We start from the raw sequence: 22,605 nt of genomic DNA on the forward strand, positions 1-22,605 counted from the left end.
TTTGACTGGGCTATTTACACAGATTTTCCTAGAGCCAGCTCAGTGCTGGCAGGCTACCTCTGCTCCATGCATCTTCTCATTCCCCCAAACGCAAGGGGCTCACATGTTCCCCCAAAGTTATTTAAGCAAGATAAATAGGAAATTCCTCTTGTTAGGCAGTTCTTTGCAAGAGCGTGTACTGTCACGAGGTGTTTTCTGAACCCTTACAGTTGAAGACTTGCCTTAGGAAGCAAAGCCCTCCCCCATGCCTCGCTGGGTGGATGCTTTGGAGAGATCACTGGATGTCTGATTTCCATGGCAGGCGTTTGAGGCCATGTGACACCCTGTGACAATGCCTTCCTGTCCGTTTGATTAGAGAAAGTGGCTCTAAGAAAAGTCAAAGAATTAATGGAAAAGGATCTGAAAAAATATATATAAATTTATTCAGTGTATATCTGAATTGCTTTGCAGTAAACCCAAAACTCACAGAACATTTAAATCAACAATAATTTAGAAGAGAAATCAAGGAAAATCAAGACAGGGTCCATCTGTACTACAGCAGAAGCGATCACGGAATTGCCGTGGTCGTTATTGTGATGGCCTGACTGATCTGCTACCCTTGGACTTAAATTAGCAGGTTGCTATGTGAAGAGTTTTTATTAATGGATCAGGCAAGACTACTTTGATCACTGATCTCGAGATCCTAATGAGTAAGTTTAGGCTCACAAGATCAAAGGGAGACTGCCGGTAGGTAGGATGAGACCAGCCCCAGGACAGGCTCGGAGTCTGCACGTCGGGAACCAGGAAGCTGACGGTATTCTTTCTTCTCTCCTAGCGGCTTCCTTCTCTCTCGCAGGCTTCCTCCCCACGGCGGCAAACATGGCCGCTCCTGGGGTCCGGAGACAGCTCCAGGCCCGACCTGGAAACCCGGGGCCCGGCAGTGCGGACCCCTGTGTCCCGCACCATCCCTGGATCGACCAGCGGAGGCGGTGCCGGACGGTTCTGCGGGGAGACGGTGGCCCCTGTGAAGCACATGGTGAGCAGGAAAGGCCTTTCCCAGGAGGCCAGTGCCCCATCTAGACGAACGGCAAAGCGGATGTCTGTCCACTCTCTGCGTATGCTTTCCTTCAGAGCTTGCTGAGCTTAATTTTTCTGATTTTATTTTTGCATGATTCTTATGAGAGTACAGTTGATTTACAACACTGTGTTAGTTTCAGATGTACAGCGAAGTGAGCCACTTATGCATATAGATACACTCTTTCTCAGATTCTTTCCCCATAGAGGTCGTTAGTAATGAGTAGGGTGCCCTGTGCTAACAGTACGTCCTTATTAGTTCTCTGTTTTATGTAGGCACATGTGTGGGAGTGCTACATCGCTTCAGTCCTGCCTCTTTGTGACCTCATGGGCTGTGGCCCTCCAGGCTCCTCTGCCGTGGGATTCTCCAGGCAAGAATACTGGAGTGGGTTGCCATGCCCTTCTCCAGGGGGATCTTCCAGACCCAGGGATTTGAACCTGGGTCTCCTGCTTTGCAGGCAGATCCTTTTACTACTAAGCCACCAGGGTATCAGTCAGTTCAGTTCAGTGGCTCAGTCATGTCCGACTCTTTGCGACCCCATGAATGGCGGCACACCAGGCCTCCCTGTCCATCACCAACTCCTGGAGTTCACTCAGACTCACGTCCATCGAGTCCGTGATGCCATCCAGCCATCTCATCCTCTGTTGTCCCCTTCTCCTCCTGCCCCCAATCCCTCCCAGCATCAGAGTCTTTTCCAATGAGTCAACTCTTCGCACGAGGTGCCCAAAGTACTGGAGTTTCAGCTTCAGCATCAGTCCCTCCAAAGAAATCCCAGGGCTGATCTCCTTTAGAATGGACTGGTTGGATCGCCTTGCAGTCCAAGGGACTCTCAAGAGTCTTCTCCAACACCACAGTTCAAAAGCATAAATTCTTCGGTACTCAGCTTTCTTTACAGTCCAACTCTCGCATCCATACATGACTACTGGAGAAACCGTAGCCTTGACTAGACGGACCTTTGTTGGCAAACTAGTGTCTCTGCTTTTCAATATGCTATCTAGGTTGGTCATAACTTTTCTTCCAAGGAGTAAGAGTCTTTTAATTTCATGGCTGCAGCCACCATCTGCAGTGACTTTGGAGCCCCCCAAAGTAAAGTCTGATACTGTTTCTACTCTTTCCCCATCTATTTCCCGTGAAGTGATGGGACCGGATGCCATGATCTTCGTTTTCTGAATGTTGAGCTTTAAGCCAACTTTTTTACTCTCCTCTTTCACTTTCATCAAGAGACCTTTTAGTTCCTCTTCACTTTCTGCCATAAGGGTGGTGTCATCTGCATATCTGGGGTTATTGATATTTCTCCTGGCAATCTTGATTCCAGCTTGTGCTTCTTTCAGCCCAGTGTTTCTCATGATGTACTCTGCATAGAAGCTAAATAAGCAGGGTGGCTATATACAGCCTTGCCGTACTCCCTTTCCTATTTGGAACCAGTCTGTTGTTCCATGTCCAGTTTTAACTGTTGCTTCCTGACCTGCATATACATTTCTCAAGAGGCAGGTCAGGGGTCTGGAATGCCCATCTCTTTCAGAATTCCCCACAGTTTATTGTGATCCACACAGTCAAAGGCTTTGGCATAGTCAATAAAGCCACCAGGGTATAGCCATGTGTATATCGCGGTCCCAGTCTTCAATTCGTCCATCCCCCCCTATGCCCTGGTGACCATAAGTTTGGTTTTCACATCTGTGACTCTACTGTTCTATAAATAAGTTCATTTTTTTTTAAGATTCCACATACAAGCGATGTCCTGTGATAGCTGTCTTTCTGTGTCTGACTCACTTGACTCAGCGTGACTCTCCCTGGGTCCATCTGTGCTGCTGTGATGGCGTTGTTTTGTTCTTTTTTAATAGATGAATAATATCCTATTGTAGATATACCCCACACCTTCTTTAGGTAGCTTGCTGTGCTTTGGTAACTGAAGGTGAGACGTCATTTAGCTTTAGAGCCCAAATTGCTACAACTACGTTCTTTGAACAGCAGACTGAGTCGTGAGGACTGTGCCAATATGCGCACGTCAAGGGCACACACGAGGAGCTGGGAGAAGGGGCAGCGAGCCCACTGGGTGTTTCTAACCTTACTCCAGAGCCTGGGATTGGGTGGGGCTGACTGGGGGTGGAGAGTCTGTGTTTGCAGCCTGGGGCAGGGGAGGAGGAAGTAAAGGCTGGAAACCAGGCTGAAGCAAGTGTGGTTGCTCCATCCCCAAGTGCCCGGCATTGATGCTGCGCCGTGCTGGACACCCCCGGCACGGCTGCACTTGGTCCGCAGAGGAGAAAGTGGAGCCTTACCGCCCCAGACCTGTGGCTCGTTAATGGCAGGGAAGGACTAGGGCCTCGTTTCTAGCCGGGCAGCTCACTTTCCACTAGGCTGCTCACGGAGGCCGAAAACCTGCACAGGGATGGAACGAGGACTCCCATGCACCCTCCAGCCGCGGGGTCAGAGGAAACCTCAAGTCCTCCCCCTTGGTTGGACTCAAAATCCTTCTTCTCTTGAAATAGTTGAGTTACCTCCTGGGTTCTTTCTTTAAGCGGACTTTGGAATCTCGCATCTCCCCTGGGATGAAACTCCAACCTCACAACAAGCAAATCTATGAAGACAATCGCACAGGCAGATGCTTGCTGTGGGCTCTGAATGCGGGAGCTCTGCAGGCGAGCAGAGAGCCCTCTAGAGTCTCTCCTCCCCTCCCTACCCCGGACTCTGTCTCTTCTAGGAACTTGATTTTTATCTTAAAGGCAGAAATGCCAGGTAACTTTTCTTCCCTGCTCAGTGCTTCCTACGCATCAGCAAGCGCAGGATTTAATGCCCAGGTTTGTCTGCACACATCCAGACAAACGAAGGGCCCCTCCAGGCTGCTGTGATGGGACAGCCTCCCTGACTATGTGCCCTGATCTGAGACCCTACCCCTCCCCACTCTCACCCAAGGAACATGGGACTATTTGTCTCTTTGGTGAATGCCCCAACTGGTGACAATGTGCTTTTCCTTTTATTTTAGGGTTATTACATTCAGGACGTAACTATGCAGAATTGAGATTCTTCCTTTCCCACAGTGCTGTCTTTTCCATGTCTGCCGGTCATTTCCCAAGTCTATGGATTCCTGTTGAGACGAGGTCTTTGGTCTTGAGCAGTGTCCTGGGGCTGAAGCGTCGGGGTGCTGGCTCCAGTGTGGAGGCCAGCGAGGTGCCCCTTGACTTGTCAAGAGGCCCTGAGCTCAGAGGGTGAAGCCCTGGAGCACACAGCTCTGAACTGGAGGCTCTGGCCACCGTGGCAGGGGCTTCTGGCTCCCTTACACTCTGTTAGTGCTATCGGTGCCTGTTATGGGATGCTGGTTGCTATGGCAACCAACAGGGGATGGGCGTGGTAGTAGAGAACTGATCCAAGGGGATTACTGAGGACACCAAATGGAAAAGGGCTTAACTCACATGCACTTACAGAAGCTCATTCCTGTGAGCTGGTTGTGAATCATCCGACCCCTTGCTCCCAAGGCGTCTGTCAGGGTTATTTCTTAAGATTCTCATGAGCTCCCTGGGGCTCCATGTCAACTGTGATGCCAGTTACAATTTCAGGGTCACGCGAGTGGTGTTAGGTACATTCTCCTCCCCCTCAGCATGGACTTAAATGAAAAGGAAGAGACGGCATTGGAGGAGAAGGCATTTCACATTTCTTCTAAAAATGAAATTGAAATCCATTTAAGTGTAGACTTCCACATGTATGGCTGAGACAGAGCAATTCATTGGAAGAGCTTGTGTCCCTGTGGGCCGACTCTGTGTGTTCGCTAGTGCAGTGAAGTCTGCAAGGGGCAGAGAGGCTTTATCAGAAAGAAGCGCCAAGAGAGAAGTGCAAGACAAACAACAGAGCCCGCATTCAAGGGAAGAGACTCACAGGCTGAGAGGCCACTGGGTACAGGAAACTCTGTGCGTCACGGAGCCAGAGGCTGACGGCACACGTGTTACATCTACAGTCCCGTTTGGGCACAGCGCTATTCCCTTTTTGTTCAGTCATATAAAATACATAAGCACAGGCTGCTGGAACTGCAGGAAGCTTCAGAGCTGATGTAATAATCTGTACCAGTCGGGGTTTCAGTCAGGAAACAGAAACCTCTCTCCTTACTGTGAGCAGAAAGGGATCCATCACGGGGAATGACCAGGAGGGGTCAGCAGCATGAGCCGGGGCGGGGCCTCCGGGAGTAATTCCCAGGGCCGCCCGGCATCGCCTTCTGCTTCATTCTGGGAGGTGGGGAAGCGGGGTGCTGCACTTCGGAGCCCGGGTTTAGGATCATGGCTTCGATCCAGGGTTACGGGAAGGAAGACGGGGCGGGGCAGTCCGCAGCCTACTCCACTCCATGCTGGGCTTTGGGGTCTGGCTGTTGCTACTGCCTTCACAGTATGGGGGCCTGTGTCCCTCACTTGTGTCTGACTCTGTGACCACAGGGACTAAATACAGCCCTCCAGGCCCCTCTGTCCATGGGATTTTCCTGGCAAGAATACTGGAGTGGGTTGCCGTCCCCTTCTCCAGGGGACCGCTCTGCCCCAGGGATCGAACCTGGGTCTCCTGCACTGCAGGCAGAGTCTTTACCACTGAGCCGTCAGGGAGCCTGCTGCCTTTACCGCCTCCCTGTAACTCCCCCTCGGCACCCAGGAAGCTGGGGTCTCCCTTAGACCCACCACACCCACCCCAACGCCTCCCGAAGAGGCAGCTTCCAGCAGCTGGGGTAATCCTCCAAGGAGGGAGCTGCGGCTAGGGCAGCTGTCCTGGCCTGGGAAGGGGTCTGGGAGGGGCTAGAGCCCCATTCTGTACTGGCCGCCAGGGAAAAGACCAGCCTAAGGAGCAGAGAAATCACCACCACCTCCCAACCCACCCCCACACCCTGTCCCCAGTATCACTCCAGTGCATCCTCACCTGGAGCTCTAGCTACAGTGGAGCCTGGGAAAGAGGGGTCACAAGTTTCTAACTTGTGCAGAAGGAGAAGGGAGGAGGTACCAGTGTGGGTTCAACACAGCAGTTACGGGGAAACCAGACTGTGAGATTCGGTGACTTCTGAGTTCCCTTGAGGGGCTGCCAGGCCCAGACCCAGGACCGTCGATGTTGCAGTCAGAGCTGACTTCTGGGATGGTTTTGTCTTGGAACCAGGTGGCAGGAGGAACTGGTCATTTCACCAAGAATCCCGGATCCCAGTGATTCAGTGAAAAACCCATGGGAGCCACAGTGCTCTCTATTGAGTGCCTGGGAGGATGTGGGAGGGTTTCCACCAAAGGCTGCCAGCTTCCAGAAGTTTCTGTGACCACGGGCTCTGTTGGCAAGAGTCTAGATTGTCAGTGATTAGTTACAGTTAAATATTACGGAGACCTGGTTCTGATTAAGCAAGGGTTTTAGTTTCTTTACCCTGGAGTAGGAAATGGCAACCCGCTCCAGTACTCTTGCCTTGAAAATCCCATAGACGGAGGAGCTTGGTGCAGGCTACTATCCATGGGGTCACAAAGAGTCGGGCATGACTGAGCGACTTCACTTCAGTTTCTTTAATGCTTGTTCTAAATGATGCATTGCCATTGCTGTTTAAATAATGTTGATAGTCATTCTTAATACCAAGGAATGTATATTCTCTGTGATTTTGAAAAGAAATAGCTGTATTGGTATTTGAAAAAAGGAACCGCTGAATAGAGATACAGAGGCCACACCTGTTCTGTGAACCTCTCTGGGTGGTGCTGCTTGGGACAGAAAGTGGTGAGCGAATGTTCCCTCATCTGCAGCCTGTGATGTGCCTCGAAGAGGTGGCTCCAGCAGACCCAGCCAGTGAAGTGGCAGCGCGTGTCCTGGCATGGGTATACGAGTCCATGCCAGCCCCTCGGAGTGGGGACGCTGCTGGGACATGTGCTTTCCTGTGTGGGAACCCTGACTGCCCACACGTGACGTGGGCCGTGCTGCTCCTGCTCAGAGCCCCTGTTCATTTCTTCTTCCCCTGCAGGAGACGGGCAGGGAGGCACCTCAGTCCAGCTCTTCATCCCCATCCTGACATTCTTCCAGCCGAGCCCCCGGGGTGTAGAGAAGGGGTGAGCCTTCTGGCGGGTGAGTAAGGGGGGCCCCTGAGCTGCAGGGGGACAGTGGGGACCGTCTCTCCTGCACCATCTTCCCTTCCTCCCTAAATGCAGGAAATCGTCTGGAAAGGAGTTAATGATACCTTGACTCCCCAAACTTGCTCTGGAAGGATCTCCAAGTGAAAAGTATCCTTCAGATGTCTCGCTTTCTCTTTTTACAAGATTTTTTATTGAGGTATGATTTAAAAAGCTGTGTTAGTTTCAAGTGTAGAGCAAAGTGGATCTGATATATATATACATATACATATAGCCACTCCTCTTTTTTTTTTTTTTAAGGAAAAGAGTTCTTTAAAAATTTTTTTAATTGGAGGATAATTGCTTTACAATATTGTGTTGGTTTCTGCCATGCACCAACATGAATCAGCCTTAGGTATACATATGTCCCCTCGCTCTTGAAGCTGCCTCCCCATCCCGCCCCTCTAGGTTTGAGCTCCCTGAGTCAGACAGCGAATTCCCGTTGGCTGTCTATTTTACATATGGTAACATGTCTGTTTCCAAGCTACTCTCTCAAATATCCCACCCTCTCCCTCCCCCACAGGGTCCAAAAGTCTGTTCTTCATGTCTGCGTCTCCTTCGCTGCCCTGCGAGTACCATCCTTAGCGCCGTCTTTCTAGACTCCACACATATGAATTAATATACATTATTTGCTTTTCTCTTCCTGATTTACTTCACTGTGTGTGAAAGGCTGTAGGTTCATCCACCGCATTAGAACCGACTCACGTGCGCTCCTTCATACAGTCAGGTAACACTCCGCTGTGTGTGCTCCACATCTTTCTCCTCGGTTGATGGGCATCTAGGTGGCTTCCATGTTCCAGCTATAAATAGTGCTGCGACTAGAGGGCAGAGGTGTCCTTTTCAATTATGCTTTTCTCAAGCGTTATGCCCTGTAGTGGGATTGCTGGGTCGCATGGTAGTCTTATTCTTAGTTTTTTAAAGGAATCTCCATACTGTTCTCCAGAGTCGATGTATCAATTTGCATTCCCACCAACTGTGCAAGAGGGCTCCCTTCACTCTTTTTTTTAGATTCTTTTCCCATGTAGATCATTACAGAGTATTGGGAAGAGATCCCTCTGCTATGCAGTAGGTCCTTATTCTCTGTTTTGTATATAATCACGTGTGTATGACAGTCCCAACTTATCGCCTCCACCTCCACTCCCTGGTAACAGTAAATTTGTTTCTGCAGATGTCTCTTGATATTTCACATGACTTTTCAGCAGGGTCACGTGATGGGTGGGCAGTGAGAAGTTTAAGGCGTCCACAGCCAGAATTCTGATCTGAGCTCTGCTACAAAGCCAGGTTCTTCCCATCTGTCAAATGGGACCATAATCTCACTTAAGAAAACATGACCTGTATCTATTTCAAAGGCGGAGAGAGATAACACATATCAAAGCACTGTGAACTGTACCAGCTTTGCAGAAACACAAGTTCTTTCTCAAGGGTCTTCCTGTAAATCTGAGCATGATAACCCTTCTTGTTCCCCTTGTGTGTGTCCTGGAGTTGGGACCTTTCGCTTCACAATCGGAATCATTATACACAGAATGACCAAAGGAAAAAAAAAAGGATGTAGCCTTTTTTTCTTGCCTTTTCACCGGCAAACAGAGCTTTGGTTAGCCGAACGCCAAGGCGATTTTAATGGCTGGTTTTTTAATATCTGAAAGGGGAGGTTATTAGGAGAAGTCTCAATTCAGAAACTTCAAGAAGTGGGAGGGTGTGGTAAGGGTGGACGGGGGAGACTGCATTTCCTGTTTTCCTTTCAGATGGTGTTGGGAAACACTGCTGGAAAACCATGGAGACCCATGAAAAAAATTCCAGAATTCATTCTCCTTGTGGCCGCCGGGGGCCCAGCCCCAAAGGTGATGAGTAGAAGGGGTGGGTTTTTTTTTTTTTCAAGAGTTGGGGTTTGCAGGCGTCCAGCTCTGGGCTGGTGGGGTGAAGACAGCCTTCTGAGGTGACATCAGCTCGTGGTCCAGGCCAGAAGCGACAGAGCAGGAGTCTGGTTTTCATTTACAGTGTTGGGGCAGGCCCGCTGGGGAGGGGGAGAGGAGGGGGCGGAGGAGGGAGGAGGAGGAGCTGGAGGGAGCCTTGACTGTATCCCTGGACCCCGTCCAGTTTGCAGCTCAGTCCTCCACCAAAGGCCGCTCAGTTCTCCCGCGCGCCAGCCTCCTGCGAAGACCACGAGAGCAGCTTTCCGCCCGCCCAGGGTCCCCTCTCCCCGCCCGGGGTCCCCCCTCTCCTGCAGAAGGGAAAGGAGACGCAGCCCGTGGGGGAAAACCATGCGTCAGAATCGCACATAATTGAATATCGAAGCCCAGGGACGCAGGCTTCTCCAGGTTTGCTCAGGGTAAGTGCCCCTTCGCCCCTGTTCCCCCGGTTTCGGGTTTGTGGCCAGAGGGAAGGGCTTCAAACCCCGCTGACCGCGTCTCGATGGCTCTCAGGTTTTTGCCCTGAGAGTCCCTTTTCAGTAGGAGCTGTGGTCTCTGGAAGCTCCAGCTGATTTTTTCTTTCCCCGTGTGTGCCACCTGGGTCTCCCCTGGCGGGGCTGAGGGCTGGAGCTCCCGAGTCCTGCAGTGCGGTCTATTCTGTCCATCCTTCCCTGCTTTTTGGGCTCATGGTTTATTTTATTTGACGTTGCCTCCTCCTTCGAAAGCTCAGCTGGAATCTGAGAATCGGCTTTGTTTGCAGAAGTGCCTGTGCAGGGATCCCAGAGCCACTTTGGAGAGACTCTCTCCGAGGTGGCCGGTGTGGGGGGGCTGGCTGAGCGCCTCTGTTGCCCACCGGGAGACGGGGGTGACTTTGCTGTCCGGGCAAGGGGCAGGTGGAGGCTCCTCAGCTCTCACCATCAGGGCTCCATCTTTTCAGGAATCTGAAGTCACTGCTGGTGCCTTGGTCCCCTCTGGGGTTGCCTAAAGGAGCTGCCAGGGTCAGAGAAGGAGAAGGAATTTGGTGTTTGGGCAGCAGGCCTGGTGGATAAGGCAGGGCCCCTGGGGCCACGAGCCGGCCTGCATTGCCCAGATGTGTGGCGCGTGCCAAGCCTGGAGGCCCTGGGGCTTGTTCCCCGGCTGGGAGGGTGGGGCCCCGGTCCTCTCGCCCAGGATGGAAAGTGTTCCCTGATAGTCACAAGTCTGCTCTGGGGACCTGTGTCAGGGGCTACTGTGTGCGGTGGGCTCCCTGAGAGGGCCCAGCGGAGCCCTGGGGGCTGTAAACCGAGATTGGCATTTCACAGCCAGCCCGAGGAGCGAGGAGCGAGGAGCGAGTTGAGAGGCTGGTCTGGACCCCAAGAACAAACTGCTCTGGACGCAGGGGAGTGTCCTCCACCCAGTGGGGACTCGGCGGAGCTGGCCCTTGCCAGCCGCTTCTCTTGCTGAACAGTTAACTCTGCACGAGAACCACTGGGTCCCATAGCTACAAGGGTGCTCGGACCCCAAAGGGAGAGACAGTTCTCACTCAGGGATCCCCCATCTCTGTGACTTTATAAAACTGAACAGAAATGACTTTAAAATCAGGTTGTGTGTGTGTGGTTTTTTTTTTTTTTTGGTTCCTAAGCAAAATGTTATTGAAAACCAGCTGGTTGTTGGGTGCTATTGGAACTCCTGAGCTCTTTGGCTGGGCTAAAGAGAAAGGAAGAGACTCTTGGTGGGAGTGCTGAGGTGCGGCTCCCTGGCTTTAAAGATGCTCCTGGGCTCTGAGATACTCAGTTACTTGCAGAGGCCGTGGCACCAGTAGGCGGCTCAGAAGGCAGTCCAGTCTTTACCATTTCAGGGAGGCAGACGGCCCAACCGTGGAGGCCCCCTTACTAGCTTGCATCGCGATTTGAAATGTGCCATTTGATTCTGTTCTCCCAGGAGAGAATGCCCTCCTGTCATATTCTATGAAAAGTGATGGCGGAACTGGTGTATGCTCCCCAGGGTTCTCCCAGCTAACAGGGAGAGGAGTGCCAGGCGAGAGAGCTGATCCCCAGAACAGACCTGGGTTTGCAACCAGAGCAGCTGGGCTGGCTTCCCGCATTCAGGCCACCTCTGGGGATGGGGCCCAGAGGGATGGGACCTGCATGCTGCCCTATTCCTGCGTGGACTTTGCTGAGGGTGAAGGCAGAGGGGTGGGAAGGTGAGGGGTGTTTGTAGGAATTCAAGATCTAGGAATGATCACATGGTCTCGAGCTCTTCTTTGTTGAGGCCAAGGTTTTCCATTACCAGAAGGTGTATTATTATTATTATTTTTCTCTCTCCACTCATGGCAGTGAGAAAATCATTAAGAAGATCCTGGGTGGAGAGGAGGCTTGGGGAAGAGTCTCATCACAGGGTGGTGAGGGTGGCTCTTCTTTTTCCAGTGGGGGAAATGGAGGGTGTGGCCACGCCCACCTTCCTGGGAGGTGGCCGGGGAAGCCTCTAGAATGTTAGCCCTTGGCCCCCGGCTCTTCCAGCACTTGGGAGGGTGTGTGCCCCACCCCACCATGCTTGTGGCCCTTAGTGGGTGAGATATATGGTGAATATCCAAACTGGGGGTCTTAAGGATGCTTTTGATGCCAGATAAGCATCTTTCTGAATAGGAATTGTTCTTATTTCTGCACCTCCCTTCGTTTTCAAAGTGTTGAGGATTCACTGCTTCTCATTCGCTCATCATAAGTGCCATCTGTGATTTTGTACCTTAGAACCTAATACATCACTGATGATAAAGTAGAAAGAAACTCCTCTATTCAACGGACAATTGATGGTGGGTTTGTGGCTCCAAGGAGGCTCCCCATCTGATTTTGATTTTAAAGCCAGCTTGAAATCAGACCTCCTGCCTTTTGAAAGTTAGCAGAGTTTCGCCCGGGAGGCTTCATCCATGCCCTCGCTCAACTGGTTAAAGTGATCTTTGTCATTATCCAGTTTTATGTGAAATTCCACATTTAGGATTTAAAATCCACTGGGAGGTCCTGAATTCGAAGGAGGCTGTCTTGCCCACATGCTAATCACTTTAGGCAAACGTTTCACTTGAAAAGTAGTGTCAGTTTCCTTTTTGGAAGAACCCAGGGATCGGTTATCTCTTGGGGAAGAATCTTGGGCGGGTTCCCATCTGAAGGGGACTTTCTGTCCCAGCAGCCTTTCCACCAAAACCTACAGGAGCGAAATTTTCACGGTGTCTTTGCTGTGGACAGCAGGCTGTAACACCCACACCACTGCTATGTAAATAGCTGAAGACCCGAGGAGCTGGCATTTTAAAAAATCCCATTAGCAGCTCTCACTTAAGGAAAGGAACACTCAAAAATGATGCAGGTTTTCAAGCAGGGAAGCTTAAAAAAGTTCCTGCTTCTTCAGACAGTCTTGGGCTGTCTTCATCCACTTTTCTAGATACGGATTCTCTCTTTCCAAACATCAGGGAGATGATCCTACCCTTTTAAGAAAAAAACCACTGTTTGTCCCCTCTGAACCAGGGGTGATGACCATCTGAAATTCAGGTAGCACCCGCCGCACCCCGATTTGCAAAGAGGAGTTCTTCTGGGGAATTCATTAATTTTTGAGAATGTAATTTGAATACCTTCTGGCCTCATTGGTCTGTTTCGGGAAGGACGGGAAAAGGTGAATTAGTGTCTTCCTCCTGGGAAAGCTTTTCCTGAACGTGCATTCTGCTTTCTGTCCTCTAGAGGGCGACGCATCCCTCTGAGCCCTGCGCGGTGCAGGGAGTCTGGGGGCTCACAGGCAATCTGTTGAGTTAGTCTCAGCAGAGCTCCTTGGGTCACGTTGGGACCCACCTAGAGGCTGTTTCAATACCTAGTTTTAAAAAAATGTGACTAATATCTGAAGTAAATGTGCCGTTAGGATTTCACTATTTTCTTTTGAGGTGAACGGCTGCTTGCGGTGAAGCAGGCTGTATCCTAAAGTACCCTCATGCAAGGGCGTTAACCAAGTAAGAACTTTTAGAGGAAGCATGTTGCTGGTATCTCCTGAGAAAGAGATTACACTAACACGATGCTTTTCCAGAACCCAGTCTGCTGTATCCGGGTAGGGTTTCTGAATTTTAGAAATAGAAGGGATGTTAAGACGGAACTAACCCAGTAACTCCCAAACTTTGGCCCATGCGTCTCATATTCCTTTAAGCTTAATAAACCCCATTGTGCTCCAGGGCGGGGAACTCTGGGGTGGGAGGAGGGGACAAAAATGACTAAGACTCCGGCCCTGCCCTCGCCTTAGGGCAAATTATTGACTTTGGCAGGCTATTGACTTCCGTTTGGCTACTTGAAATATCCCCAAATTACTACCTTGGTGGATGTTCTGCCCACACCCTTGACACCTCAGATGAAGAAATGGAACCCAGAGGGATGAACTGCTTGTCTGAGGTCCCCAGAGTATTAGTTGCTCAGCCGTGTTCGACTCTTTGCGACCCCATGGGTTGCAGCCCGCCAGGCTCCTCTGTCTGTGGGATTCTCAGGCCAGAATACTGAAGTGGGTTGCCACTCACTTCTCTAGAGCATCTTCCCGATCTGGGTCCCAAAGCAGAATCAGCATTCCCTGGACATGCCAGTGTGCCCTCACAGGTGGGTGTTGAGGACCAGGAACATAACGCGAGAACACATCTTCAGGAGTACATTTTGGAGTATCACGAGAAGAAAGGTGCTTTTTTTGGCCATCGACCAATCTTTTATAGAGTATCATATTTTATTTAGCAGAGAGGTAATTGTTGCTTCCAAAAAAAAAAAAACTGGAAAGAAAAGAAAAAAGCAGAAAAATAGGACAAGTATGAAAAGTTCTGCCAAGCCCTCTCCCGAAGGCTGTTAGTCTTTCGTTGGGGCCTGGCTGCGTTTCACATAGTGTGATCCTGGTGTTCTCCTGAATTTTAAGATGTTTCATGAAGTACAGAGAAACATCTGCAAGGTAGGTGTGGCTAGGGAAAGGTCTGAAAGAAGTGCTTCTGTCCAGCCCCCCTGGTTCAGCCCATACCTTCGGTTTTCACGGACCCCGGGCATCGAGCATTGGCCACTGAAAGGGAGAGCTTGTGAACTGATTTAATTTCAAATGCAGAACTGAACAGCAGCTGGAGATGACTCAGGTCTCAAGAGAAGCCATTCCAGGAAACGGGCTTTCTCTTCTGCAATCCTCATCAGTTGATTCAGCAGCCCAGAGCCAGCTCAGCTAAGCCCACAGACACCCCCCCAACCAGCACTTGGTGGGCTCTCTGTTTCTCATGGGGGCAGAAGGAAACCCACCAGCAGTCAGAGCCTAGGGCAACAGATGGAAAAGCAGCCGCAGGACCACTGCTGGTTAGAGCATCGGGAGTCAGCCTCATTCTACACGTAAAGCTGGGGCGGCTGGGAGAGATGGACTGACCTTTACTGACTGAGACGGGAATGCAGTAGATTTTTTCCAAGCTATTATACTAAATCCACGGTGATATTTTATCAGCTACTTAAATTTAATTAAAATGAACTATTTAAAATAATTATCTGGACTTGAGCATGAATCAAATTAGAAAACAAACAAAAGTGGTTAAAATTCCCTTACCATCTGAGGACATTTTAGCCGCTTTGTTTGAACAGTCCTACAACAGAACCCCATGGTTTGGAGAGGCCAGTGGCCCCTAGTTCCTGGCTGGCGCAGGCAGGGAGGACATACCGGCATCTGCCCTGGAGCCGACAGCACCGTGTGTCACGTGGCAGGGATGGAACGGGACGTTCCTGCAATTCCTTTTGAAGCATCTTCTAAGGCATTCTCTTCCCTTACATTAAATCTGAACTAGTCTCTGCCTAATGCTTGTCACTAGCAAGAAAAACCTCACATTTAAAAGGGTAGAAAGTTATTTACGTGTGCATCGTGCTATCTAGTTTTTCCAACCACAGCGAACGTGGAACTTCCTGCTTCGTGTTTATTATCTTGGACCCTAGCAGTATGTCTTTAAATAAATTTCCGAATATCTGGGTGGTTAATCTGGAGGTTCTTCAAGGTGCCTTTATGGGGAAAAGGAAGGTGGCCCCAGATGGTGCTTGGCAGAGCCTCATGGGCCCTCGTTCTGGGAAGAGGTTACCTGTGAGGGCACAGTCCCATCTTTCCTTTCTGGATCGCTCTATTCCAGGGTACGAGCTGCTGAACAGACTTTTTTTTTTTTTTTTCTTTTTTTCTAACAGGCACTTAAAAATTGAAGTATACTGTTGATTTACATGTTGTGTTTCAGGTATACAGCAAAGTGATTCAGTTATGCACACGTTCTTTTTCAGATTCTTTTCCATTATGTTACTACAAAATATTGAGTAGAGTTCCCTGTGCATGCATGCTCAGACAGTCCTGTCTGACTCTTAGAGCAACCCGGTAGACTGTAGCCCACCTGGCTCCCCTGTCCAGGGGATTTTCCAGGCAGGAATACTGGAGTGGGTTTCCATTTCCTACTAAAACAGTTCCCCGGGCTATGCAGGGAGTCCTTCCCGTGTGTCTATGTTATATGCAGTGCTGTGTATCTGTTCATCTTAAAGCTCCTAATTTACGCTTCTCTCCCTTGGTAACCATGTTTGTCTTCTATGTCTGTGAGCCTGTTTCTGTTTTGTAAATAAGTCCATTTGTATCATTTTTTAAGATTCCACATATAATGATTCCACATATCATGTTATTCCTCTTTCTCTGCCTGACTTACTTCACTTAATATGATAATCTGCAGGTCTATTCATGTTGCTGCAGATGACACGATTTCATTCTCTTTTATGACCGAGGAATATTCCACTGGGCATATATACCACATCTGTATCCATTTGTCTGTCGATGGACACTAAAAGTCTACAGATAATAAACGCTGGAGAGGGTGTGGAGAAAGGGGGAAGTCTCCTACACTGTTGGGAATATAAATTGGTGCAGCCACTATGGAGAACAGCATGGAATTTCCTTAAAAAAACTAAAAATAGGTCGACTGTATGATCCAGCAATTCCATTCCTGGTGTATATCTGGAAAAGACAAAAACTCTACATTGAAAAGATGCATGTACCCCAGTGTTCATAGCAGCACTGTTTACGGTGGCTAAGACATGAACAGACATTGTTTTACATGACATTACCAGGAAGATCCAGAGGTCTTGAATCTGATACTCAGTGTCTGACAAGGACACCAGTAAGTGGCAGTGAGCCCAGGCTGACACTTAGGATCAGAAGAATTAAGGTTTGCTGTCATAGGACACACCTTCAGAGCCTGGGAGATGATTGCTTACAGATGTGAATGCGTGGCTAATATTTTCTTCTGTAGCACAATTTCATGGAATGGAAATGTGAGATTCAAATTGTAAAATAAATGGTACAAAAGAAGCTTCTGATGCATTTCTTTGGAGGGGGTCTTCTTACAGTTGTTCCAAATTGCTTGCTTTAGAAGTTTCCCCCAAAGCTCTTTCAGTAGCAGTAATATGTTAAATTCCCATGTCCTCCCTCCCTAACTGAAGGATCTAATAAACCCTCTTTTAGCTTCCTCTCTGGGACAAGAATTTTCCCCAAGATTCAGAAAATAAAGAGAAGAAGAAAGAGGAGAAGGACAAGAGAAAGAGAGAGAGAATAGGGTGCTGCAAGCTGGCGGCCTCCGGGGTTGCGAGAAATGTGACTTTTCATCTCACAGCAGATGGCAGGGCTCTCTGGCTGCGGTCTTCCACTATTTCCGCAGCTCCCACATAAAACAGGACAGTCAGGAGTTAACAGAGTGCTAGAACTTGATAGGAGGACCAGCCTGGTTTTAAAAAGCAGTGCTTGGAGAAGGCTAAATAAATGACTTCAAAATGGGAGCTCTGGATACATTTAAGTCTTTGTTGGAAAATGATTTCCTTGTGTGCATGTGTGTCTCTTTCTTAAAAAAGATTTCCAGACATGGAAAATGAAAAAGCTTTTGAGTAGACTTAATGAAAATTAATCTCATGAAATTGCAGAATAGCTTGGGAATGTCACTGGACTCTGAATGCAATTTTGAGTTGAAGGGCCATGGAGAGTAATCTTCATAATGAGAGGTGTCTTTTTAAGTTTCAAGTGGACAGCTATGAAAAGGAAAAAGGCATCTCAAATTCTTTTTAGAATGAGACCAGTTAAAAAAAAAAAAGGCTTACTAATGCTCAATAGACAGATAAGAATTGAATGAAGTCCTAGGACTGGATCATAGGACTGGATCATAGGACTGGATCATAGGACTGGATCCTAGGACTGGATCATAGGACTGGATCATAGGACTGGATCATAGGACTGGATCCTAGGACTGGATCCTAGGACTGGATCATAGGATCTATGACGCAAAGCTGCATAACACCCCATCCAACCCAAGGGTCTTAGGCAGCCAATTCTGACTTTTTTCATATTTGAAAGGACAGCAGCAGACAAATGAATTCTGTTGATACAGAATCTGTGGTCTGTCACCACCAAAGAAATTAGGTCTGTTCCCACCCCCGCCAAAGAAAAGACATGGGGAGTTTCCTTGAGACTGGGGCCAAGTCTGGCACAGCCTCTTAGCATTTCCTGCCTTTGGGCTTTGGAAACGCAAACTTTCCTTAGGATTCTGGTTCAATCTTGTTTTTAAGTGGCAGTGGACAAAACACTTAGTCTCACCTGGGTTCAGTTTCCCAGCTATAAAATGAAGGAAAACACAGCCATGGGGCTGTGGGAGGAGGGCATGGGATCCCACCGCTGAGACAGGGGCTTAGCAAATATGACTTGTGCCCTCTTGTCTCTGTTTCTTGGGCGTGGAAGGGAGAGTTAGAGGAGGACAATGAAGGGCAGGGAGTGGCTGCCTTGTTCCTCCTTATTAAAATGGACAAGCTGGGTGATCATTTGGGGAGATGATGTTTGACATCTTTTAATAATCTAAATGAAAGAAAAAAGTCTCCAAGATTGGTTGCCAAGAACTTCAGTTGTAAAAAGTGGGATGCCAAGACATGATAAACAATAGGAGAGATTTAGCTGCAAACAAAACCATGCGCAAATCTTCAGCAGCTGGGCTGGGCATGCTTGAGCCACATGACCGGCTCCCAAGCACTGCAGCAGGACGACTGTGGGGGAGCTGAAGGCATTCTTCCCACCTGGGAATTCAGCTCAGCCCAACATGTGAGCTCATCAATCATCCGTGGAGCCTGGAATCCTCACCGTCCGGCATTCAGGTCTTCTGTCTTGCTGCCAGAGCTGGGAGATCATCTCCCCCCTGCCCTCTCCTTGCCTCCCCCTCCTGTCTTCGCCTCTCTTTCCCTTTCTTCAACATCTGGGTAGATTTTAGGGGAGGCAATCGCACCACACCATATATACTTTTCATTTATTTGTGTCCCAATCAGAAGCACTTCATTTAGAAGTCTCCTCTACTAGAGATTAAGATCTCTGAAATAAAAATCTTAACACATATTTTTCAATCAATTTAAAGTGCATTTCCCCTAGAGAATAGTAGTAATTAATGCCTCAGAAGATTCCCTGGTGGCTCAGTGGTAATAATCTGCCTGTCAGTGCAGGAGACGTGGGTTCAATCCCTGGGAAGATTCCCTGGGGAAGAAAATGGCAACCCACTCTGGCATTCTTGCTGGGATAATCCCATGGGCAGAGGAGCCTTGCAGGCTACATATAGTCCAAGGGGTCTCAGAGAGTTGCACATGACTTAGCAACTAAACAACAAATCAGACTGGACAATTATTTTAGAATTTGTCAATAGAGACTCCACCCAGTGTTTAAGATATGGCAGAATACACGGGTTCCATGAAGTTGGATCTGAGCCTGCTGTAAGACATAGGTCTATGGAATTCTCCAGGCCAGAATACCAGAGTGGGTAGCCTTTCCCTTCTCCAGGGGACCTTCCCAACCCAGGGATCAAACCCAGGTCTTCTGTATTGCAGATGGATTCTTTACCAGCTGAGCCACAAGGGGAGCCCAAGATATAGGTAGGGATGCTAAAAACAAGCAAAACCAGCAAAAACCACTCAACGCCCAATTCACCCATGCTCTCTGTCAAGACTGTCTACAGAGTTGCCTGAAGCTGGCCCCATCCCACACCCAGTGGCTGAACAGGTCTCGTCTCATATCCTATTTTTTCTTCATGGATTACATTGTCCAGTGCTTTGCAATGAGGTCCTATACTATTTTCATGCCCTCATTCCAAAACAAAACTACTACTTAAAATCCTGCATCTTGAACTGGACCTCCCAGAAGAGTTGCATCAGATCTTTTTCTTGAAGCAGTGGTGCTTAAACTTCAGGGGGTAGTTAGAAGAGATGAGGCCAGAATCACAGGTAAACATGGACCCTGTCCCCAGAAACCCCCACAGACACAGGTATGCTGTATACATTTGTGGGAGGTTGACAAATCCTTTGAAATCTGTGGATCCATATTAAAAAAAAAAGATTCTTGACCTATTAGAATATTACAAGTTGTCTTCAAAAGCACAGGCTATATTTCTAGAAAGAATTCAGTAAAATGTAAATAATGTAGGTGGACAATTTTCCCATAAAATAGTTTTCTAGTAGGATGATTATTGCTGATAAAGAAACCTGCCGTTCACTTTTAAGGGAAGGAATCAGGAGTAGCATATGTACGATGTACTTTTACACTGCTCTAAAGTGTGTATCCTCAACTGAGAAAACCTACAAAGACTACAATACTGTATGTGCTTTTTTTTTTTTTTTTTTTTTTTCACTAAAGACAAACTCAGGAATAGGTCAAGCAGAATTTGAGAAAGAAAGGTATGGCTGGATGGAAAGGTCTGAAGATTCCCAGGGTAGAGAACACCGGGGCAGTGCTGGGACAGTGGCTTGGTGGGTCATCCATAGTGAAGAAAGCAGAGCAGCCAGCCATGCGTGGGTTTCTACATGTGCCTGTGGGGACTTCCCTGAGCACCGAGTAGGACTTGACTACAGTTTGGGGACCCTGTGGAACAAAAGCTCTGGATGCTGGGGAAATCCCTTCCTATATCATACAGATCCCTGTCTAACACGTGTCAACTATTTCAAGCCAAGAGGACTGGGCTGTGTTGCTGGAATGTTACCACCGGCTGTCACTTCACTGTGGAAAGAAATATGTTCTCTTGATGACTGGCCTTTTGATTATCTTCAGAACAACCTTTTCTTCTCACTGTTAATACATTTCCAAAAAAACAGTTGTATTGACGGGAGGTTTTGTATTAGCCACTGGTGTTGTGTCTTCAAGCTCCTGGAATTTGAATCACAGGGTAAATGTGTCTTATCACAGGTGATACTTTTGGTCAACTTCCCCGGGACATCCAAAGCAACTGCAGGACTTGGAATCCATGCTCTTGTTTACAGTTTTGTCTTTTTCCATTCCACCAGTTTGGCAGGCTGGACTGGCCCGGGGCCCACACTCGGCTCTTGCTATTCCTCACAGCTGGCCCCCAGCTCCTCCCTCTGGGCCTGACCTCAGACAGGAAAAACCACGAGGCTGAGCCCACTTCATCCACAACCTTGGGTGACCGCCTCAGCAAGGGGCTCTTTGCTCTCCTTCGCCCTCTGTGCTATCTTGCTATGAGGTCCATCTAGACACCAGTGCCCTGCCAAGGCCACGCCTCTACCAGACAGACTTGCCTCTGCTGTCATTAGTTCCACTGCTCTAGAATGAAACAGGAGAACCTGAGACCATCCTTAACATGTCTTCATCAGCAGTAAGGGACAATGGGATTCCTGAATTATGTATACAGTGGACAACCGCGAACGGAATCACCCAGCCCATGGCATGTCCATGGCAAGAGGAAAGTCAAGGTAGGAAGATCAAGCAGGTGCAGAAGCCTAGGCCTTAGGTGGAGTGGATTTCACAGCTCTGATGACACTATTAACAGTTGGGACAGAAATAACTTTTGTTCCAGGTCTTAGTGTTTGTATCAGATTCTTTTTCACTTTCCTGAGATTCAAGTCCTCTTCCCCAAACCTTAACATTTTGCTGGCAAACACTGTTTTTTCTTCCTTTCCGGTTGTTTTCTAGTGCCAAGGAAATGTTACGTTATTTAATTATAGGCGCACATACACATGCTTTAAAAAGACGTGTAGTTGTATTGTGTTCTTGTTTTAGAGAAAACTTAGGTCTTAAAGACTGGTGGTGGTGGTTTGGTTGCTAAGTCGTGTCTGACTCTTGTGATCCCGTGGACTGCAGCCCACCAGATTCCTCTGTCCGTGGGATTTCCCAGGTGAGAATCCTGGAGTGGGCTGCCATTTCCTTCTCTAGGGGATCCTCCCAGTCCAGGGACTGCCCTCCCACCTCCTGCATTGGCAGGTGCACTCTTTATCACTGAACCACCAGGGAGGCCCATCTTAAAGACCGTCACGTCTCAAAAAGGAGATGCCACATTTTTACCATTCCTGTTAAATTGCCGGCTACATTACAGGTGTACAATTCTGTTCAGTCACTCAGTCCTGTCCGACTCTTTGTGACCCCATGGACTGCAGCATGCCAGGCTTCCCTGTCCATCACCAACTCCCGGAGTTTACTCAAACTCCTGTCCATCGAGTCGGTGATGCCATCCAACCATCTCATCCTCTGTCGTCCCTTCCTCCTCCCATCTTCAATCTTTTCCAGCATCAGGGTCTTTTCAAATGAATTGGTTCTCTGCATCAGGTGGCCAAGGTATTGGAGTCTCAGTTTCAGCATCAGTTCTTCCAATGAATATTCAGGACTGATCTCCTTTAGGATGGACTGGTTGGATCTCCTTGAAGTCCAGGGGACTCTCAAGAGTCTTCTCCAACACCACAGTTCAAAAGCATCAATTCTTCAGCACTCAGCCTTCTTTATGGTCCAACTCTCACATCCATACATGACTACTGGAAAAACCATACCTTTGACTAGACAGACCTTTGTTGGCAAAGTAATGTCTTTGCTTTTTAATATGTTGTCTAAGTTGGTCGTAGCTTTTCTTCCAAGGAGCAAGTGTCTTTAAATTTCATGGCAGAAGTCACCATCTGCAGTGATTTTGGAGTCCCCCCAAATAAAGTCTCTCACTGCTTCCATTATTTCCCCATCTATTTGCCATGAAATGATGGGACCGGATACCATGATCTTAGTTTTCTGAATGTTGAGTTTTAAGCCAGCTTTTTCACTGTCCTCTTTCACTTTCATCAAGAGGCTCTTTAGTTCCTCTTCACTTCCTGCCATAAGGGTGATGTCATCTGCATATGTTTATTGCAGCCCAGCATTTCGCATGATGTACTCTGCATAGAAGTTAAATAAGCAGGGTGACAATATACAGCCTTGACGTACTCCTTTCCCTATTTGGAACCAGTCTGTTGTTCCATGTCCAGTTCTGTTGCTTCTTGACCTGCATACAGATTTCTCAGGATACAGGTAAGGTGGTCTGGTATTCCCATCTCTAAGAATTTTCCAAAGTTTGTTGTAATCCACACAAAAGCTTTGGCATAGTCGATAAAGCAGATGTTTTTCTGGAACTCTCTTGCTTTTTCGATGATCTAACAGATGTTGGCAATTTGATCTCTGGTTCCTCTGCCTTTTCTAAATCCAGCTTGAACATCTGGAAGTTCATGGTTCACTTACTGTTGAAGCATGTCTTGGAGAATTTTGA

General features: G+C 48.4%; 1 protein-coding gene across 6 annotated transcripts in view; it reads left to right on the forward strand.

The window, feature by feature from the left end:
• Positions 1 to 9,250: 9,250 nt before the first annotated feature.
• The window catches only part of COL6A3 (collagen type VI alpha 3 chain), a 93,192-nt gene continuing 79,837 nt past the window's right edge, over positions 9,251 to 22,605 (forward strand). For all 6 annotated transcript variants that reach the window (XM_027967270.2, XM_042244720.1, XM_042244730.1 and 3 more), the window contains exon 1: positions 9,251 to 9,472. The gene's annotated coding sequence lies outside the window, so the exon portion shown is untranslated. The remainder of the gene's footprint in view (positions 9,473 to 22,605) is intronic.

This window comes from Ovis aries, chromosome 1, assembly GCF_016772045.2.
Source record: "Ovis aries strain OAR_USU_Benz2616 breed Rambouillet chromosome 1, ARS-UI_Ramb_v3.0, whole genome shotgun sequence".
Lineage (NCBI taxonomy): Eukaryota > Metazoa > Chordata > Mammalia > Artiodactyla > Bovidae > Ovis > Ovis aries.